Source organism: Rhipicephalus microplus, chromosome 2 (assembly GCF_043290135.1).
Source record: "Rhipicephalus microplus isolate Deutch F79 chromosome 2, USDA_Rmic, whole genome shotgun sequence".
In the NCBI taxonomy this organism is placed as follows: domain Eukaryota; kingdom Metazoa; phylum Arthropoda; class Arachnida; order Ixodida; family Ixodidae; genus Rhipicephalus; species Rhipicephalus microplus.
The window spans coordinates 201,591,365-201,597,409 of NC_134701.1; positions in this window are offsets into that span (position 1 = coordinate 201,591,365).

Sequence of the window (6,045 nt, forward strand, 5' to 3'; positions counted from 1 at the left end):
TCTGGCAGTTATCCTGGAAAATGGGGCGCGTGCCGTGCGCGCCCCTCTCGGAGGTGATAAGGTGTAGAACGCAAGGCGACGGGTAGGTGCCGCCACCGTGTCGTCTTAGGAAAGCGTTAAAAACGCTAGCCGTTTCGTGCAAGCGTTGCATGGTCAGCGCCGCGTTATAAAGGCTATGATCCTTAAAATTACCTATGCATGCCTTTTCTAGTTAAAAATACACATACATAATATTGACGTGTTGTTATAGTGCCTCAGATATGCGTAATAATTGCTTTTTAATTGAACATCGCACAAGTATGAGCGCTAAACCTTGAGCAATATTGGTGGGCGCTGCGGATGGGGTCGACCGTTCGGAGTATCGTTTGGGCACTTTGGTGCCGTTTAGGGTACCGTTAAGGGTGTACAAACAGATCAATGTACAGATAGGCAGTCCAAAATTTTTGCGTCGAAGGTCCCCAAGAAAGACTATCGTTTTTAAAACACTTCCCGCATCGGCTGATTCAGAAAGCTAAGCTTATAGTCCGCTGCTTTGTTCATAGCAAGAACCCTGTCTTTTGCACAAATTAAGTTCAACAGAAGCATCTCGGCATCGCATGTTCCCTGCGAGAGTAATAATAATAATAATAATAATAATAATAATAATAATAATAATAATAATAATAATAATAATAATAATAATAATAATAATAATAATAATAATAATAATAATAATAATAATAATAATAATAATAATAATAATAATAATAATAATAATAATAATAATAATAATAATAATAATAATAATAATAATAATAATAATTATAATAATAATACGTTTATTTCATCATCATTGTGTACATGATGACAGGGGCCCGCTGTAAAAGCTGCAAAATCCGAGGATCGTTCCAATGAAAACTCCAAAAAAAAAAAAACAGCTTGACTGAGCTGCTGACCCCTAACTTGGCGAAAAGCAAGGATTCAAGAATTAAAAAAAAACACAACCAAATGTGCATAACATAACAGAAAAAGAAAAATGAAAGACACAATACAAGGAAATACACTTTTAAGGCACAGAAATCGCGAGCAAACAGATAACAGGAATTATGAAAGAGTCTTGTGTACAAGGTAGCTTTCCTTTACATCCAGCTGTTTACAAATATATATATATATATATATATATATATATATATATATATATATATATATATATATATATATATATATATATATATATATATATATATATATATATATATATATATATATATATATATATATATATATATATATATATATATATATATATATATATATATATATACATGCCTATCGTATCATTCACTTCACGCGGTGGCATCAGATGGAGTTTGGTGGTTGTGGCCAAATGGATGGATGCATGGAAATTCTGTTAGTCCTGACTCAACGCTCAGCGGGCCAGATAAAAACAAATTACATATGCTGCATGTTGCATAATACGCTCATTTTATTTTCGGCAAAATGCCGTTTAAACTCGACTGCTTGGCCCTGGTTATCACTGGTGGCTGTCATCACTATCAAATAAATATAGCAGACACGCGCTATTAGGTTCAGAAACGAACACGACAGCAGTTGACAGGAGAGCGAGAGAAGAATTTTGCTCGCCTGACCACTTGGATGCAACGCAGCCTCCTCTTTCTACGTCCTTCCCTTTCTCTATACGTCTTCCCTCTTATTATATATCGTTGAACTTGAATACACAGCAGTACCAACAGCGCCCTTTAGTTTCGTTACTGCGATGCGCGCACCCACCACCTCTACCAGCCACCACTCTCGTCTGCGGGAGCAGCTGAGAAGTGCGCGCTCTCACCGCCAGGGTGGTCGGGGAAACTCCAGCACTGGTTCCCTATACACCAGAACACAGTGAGCTCCACGGAGGAAGGAAAAATATAGGAGAGGCCATGACGTCATATTCGTGAAGCCGCCGCATCGCAAACATTCGAACTACCTTCTAGCGGGAAAGCAGATAAACACTTCGCGATTTCCGGCGAGGAGCCGCCACAGCGGCCTACGAAGTGGTGCCAGCTGAGTGGTAGATGTTCTCTGCCGGCAGCGAGGCAAAGCACGAGTGCTGCTTCTCTTGCGTGTTTTAGGAAAGCTGTGTGATGCCCAGCTGTAGTGCATACTCGGTGCGAATCGCGTGCACCGCCGTATGTACCTGGTCGCACTTTTCACGTATGTTCGCTGCACTGTTGATCAATATTGCATTGTATTTGCATGCGGATCTCTCAGCTGTACGCTACGTTGGTTCTTACTCATTGCGCCAACTGAGCTAGAACACACGCGAACTTTCGTTTTTAGTGTTTTAGGCATCATGTCACGTTTTTAGTTGTGTTGTTCATACGGGACCATAAACTTTTCTTGTTATCGGACTGAATGTGTATGCATTGTACGGTGTGCGCTCGCTGCGTGTTGTGTGTGCGCGCCCTGGAATTACACACTTTACGTGCATGATCGCGTATACAATACAGTGGTGCCTTCTTACCGACGTGAAGTACGTCAAGTACCAGGCTGGCGTTGCACGGAATAGCTGCGAAGCAAGCTCTCAAAATTGTGCATTGTCACGCTGACTATATGTGAGCAAAGAACTGCTAATTGGCCCGAAGATCGAGAAATCTGGCTAAGAAGAAAAAAAAAAGGCCTTATGGCGAGTAGAACGCGTGAGTCACTGCCGAGTGAGTTCGAGTACGATGATGCAGGCGCTGAATGATTTCGATTACGACATGTAACGGTGATTTTTGTGCAGTTGCACAAAAACACTTCACGAAGTATCTCAGCACGCCGCGCTCGCGCCTGCCCCGTACGAACAGTTCCGGAAATGTGTGCTCGCAACATTTACTGCATGCAAACCATACAATACGCGTGAAGTTTACGCCGGGGCCATAAGTCCGCTCAGAAGCGAACCAGCGCTGAGAGCAGGCCGCGGAGCGTGTGCTGTTTTGTTTGCCACATACCGGTTTATATGCCCCATAAATTTGACGTCACTTCCGCCACACTTCTCGCAATGCATTGGTATAGGATAGGACCTTTCCTCAGTTTTTCCTTCCTCCATGGTGAGCTCAGTGCTTGCTGCCATATTGAAAAGCGCGTGGCGCCATCTGTTGCAAGCACGGCGAAGCGTCACCAATAACTGCCACGCGAGCAGACGCTCTGCAAATCAAACGCGAAACTTCACAACTCGAGCTGTAATTATGTTGCGCGCTGTTCCTGTGCTGGAATTTTATGCTGATTTCGTGTGAAACGTGGAGGAGACCTTTCTCAATAGTCCGAAATGTCTGCAGCGCGTGCATTGCAGACTGAGCAAGCAACTTCATCAGGCCCCGCCTCGGTGGTCTAGTGGCTAAGGTACTCGGCTGCTGACCCGCAGGTCGCGGGTTCGAATCCTGGCTGCGGCGGCTGCATTTCCGATCGAGGCGGAAATGTTGTAGGCCCGTGTGCTCAGATTTGGGTGCACGTTAAAGAACCCCAGGTGGTCGAAATTTCCGGAGCCCTCCACTACGGCGTCTCTCATAATCATATGGTGGTTTTGGGACGTTAAACCCCACATATCAAGCAACTTCATCAGGTACGTATTATCCGACTGAAAGAAACGTTAACAGCATTAACTGCGGCGTGCCTTGGCTGTGACAAGGCAGAATTTGTGCTGTAAGTCGGCGTCAACGTGGAGCTAGAATCTGGCTCCAAGTTGCTTTTATGCACTGCTTGTGTATCAATTGCCAGTCCTGCCGGGCACACAAAACACACACGTGGTGCAATATTGCCAGCCAGAACAAGATTTTAAAATGCTATGGTGACGCCTGCCGAAAGCACATGTATATACGCCTAGCGACAGTCATGGCATGTCGCAGTTCGACCGAGTCGAAAGCCATCCTTTCCGCGCCGTCCACATCTCTTTTCATCGCGATAGTAGGCCGTTACAGTTGTACTATACATGCACGGCGCGCGCATCCACGCGTGAGTCGTAATAATTACCGTATATCCCATTATTGACATGGGGCCTGCGAAAGATTACGGCTATAGTTTTGTGCCTCATACTACAGGCATACTGCACGCAAATCGCTGCTGTGAAGTGGAAAAGCTGGAGTCGCGCTTGAATAAACGCAATAAGTATACTTACTCGTACACTTCACTGGGCTCGTAGTTTTTCCTGCTGATTGCGATTATATCCTATAGGGCGCCTGAGCTCAGCGTTTTTCGTTGTAGACAGAAATCTGTTCAATCACAAAACACCGCACCGGCACGATTCCCGCGATGCACTGTGAACTTCACAGGCAGTACTCAGCAATCTCTTCCTCTTGCGCTGGTTGTTGTCGCATCAGATAACAGCGCAGTGGTACCCAGATGACATTTTATAAGCGGGCGCAGCGTGAACAGGCGCTTTCTCGCATTTTAAACTCCCAGAGCCACCGCATGCCATGCTGGCGAGGTGCGACTTGGCAGTTACAAACAAATTATGGCGTCTCTGGGAGCGAGGGTATACTGCCAAAGGCACACGGGTGCGCGATAGGCGTGCTCTCGTCTATAGCAAGTTTATTGTGCTAAACACTCCGCTAATTTTGCGCAACAATGTGCACGATTGGTCAAAATTTTGTTCATTTTTATTTGCTTCCGCACAGCATCTCGGAATCGGTGGCCTTTCGCTGGTAGACCAGCTAGTAGGCTTGCATTCTCACCTTTCTTTGGAGGTATCGGGGACTATGGTGGTATGTAAGCTTCTGACGCCAGATGTCACTAGGCCCACTCATGTCTTCACAATTGGGCGCCCCACGTTGGGCGCCAAACGTAGGGGTTTGACGCTGAGGCTAGCCCGAGATCCCTCAGGGAATTAAGAAGCGGAGGCCGAAAGAAACCATGTTTACTGATCGGAATCCGGGCCGCGACTGCCCGCTGCTATAGCAGCTGCAGCGTGCCACGAGTGCACCCGCGACCGTCATTGTCGTCTTCATTCTAATGTCGGTGTGCTCGCGGCCGCCGCTCCCATAAGCTACAGTATAGCTTAACTGTATAACATAACATTTCGCGTGCCTCGGTATAGCTTAACTTGTATAGCTTAACAGTATAACATATCATGTCGCATGCCTCGTATGCCCCGCCGTGGTGGTCTAGGGGCTAAGGTACTTGGCTGCTGACCCGCAGGTCGCGGAATCGAATCCCGGTTGCGGCGGCTGCATTTCCTATGGAGGCGGAAATGTTGTAGGCCCGTGTGCTCAGATTTGGGTGCACGTTAAAGAACCCCAGGTGGTCGAAATTTCCGGAGTCCTCCACTACGGCGTCTCTCGTAATCATATGGTGGTTTTGGGACGTTAAACCCCACATATCAATCAATCGCTTGTCTCGTATAGCTTAACTTGTATAGCTTAACAGTATACCATAACATGTTGCGTGCCTGGTCGACGTCTCCCTCGCATGCGCACACTGCCCACCCGAAAAAGACCTAGTATGGTGAGTTCGTGTTTGACCAATGTGGACGAAGCCGTCGAAGTGAAACGAAATGATGTCGAATTCGGGGTTCCATTTGCAATGAGAATCGATTGTGTAAGGCTCAGTTGCTGGCGTTTTTTTTTTCTTTTCTGCGTAGCAAAAAAAAAAAAACGCGTTGAATTCGCAATGCTCTTACTAGGCTTCTGTTCTGAAACACATGCGCACAGGTGTGCGCATTGACGTGGAGAAATTATTATTTGTATTAAATGTTAGATATTGTGTTTTCTGGGTAGATAAGAGGTCCAAGAAGTGATTATTGAATTTTATGCATTCTCTGAGTGTACGTAATGATGATAGAGTTTCCATGGCGGAAGTTCGAAACACTGACGGAGAAGCAATTTTCTACGTTGAGCAAGTCTAGAAAGTCTCCCTGGCCAAAAATAAATGAAAAAAAAAATAGTGGCAGAGAAATAGCTATGAGTGCATTGGCACAGTGATAAAAAAAGCTGTGCGGCAATATCACCTTCAATTCTCAGCGCACCTATGCAAAACACGCTTGTTTTAAATTGCTTTCCAACGTTGTCTTTTTTTTTACTTTGTTACTGT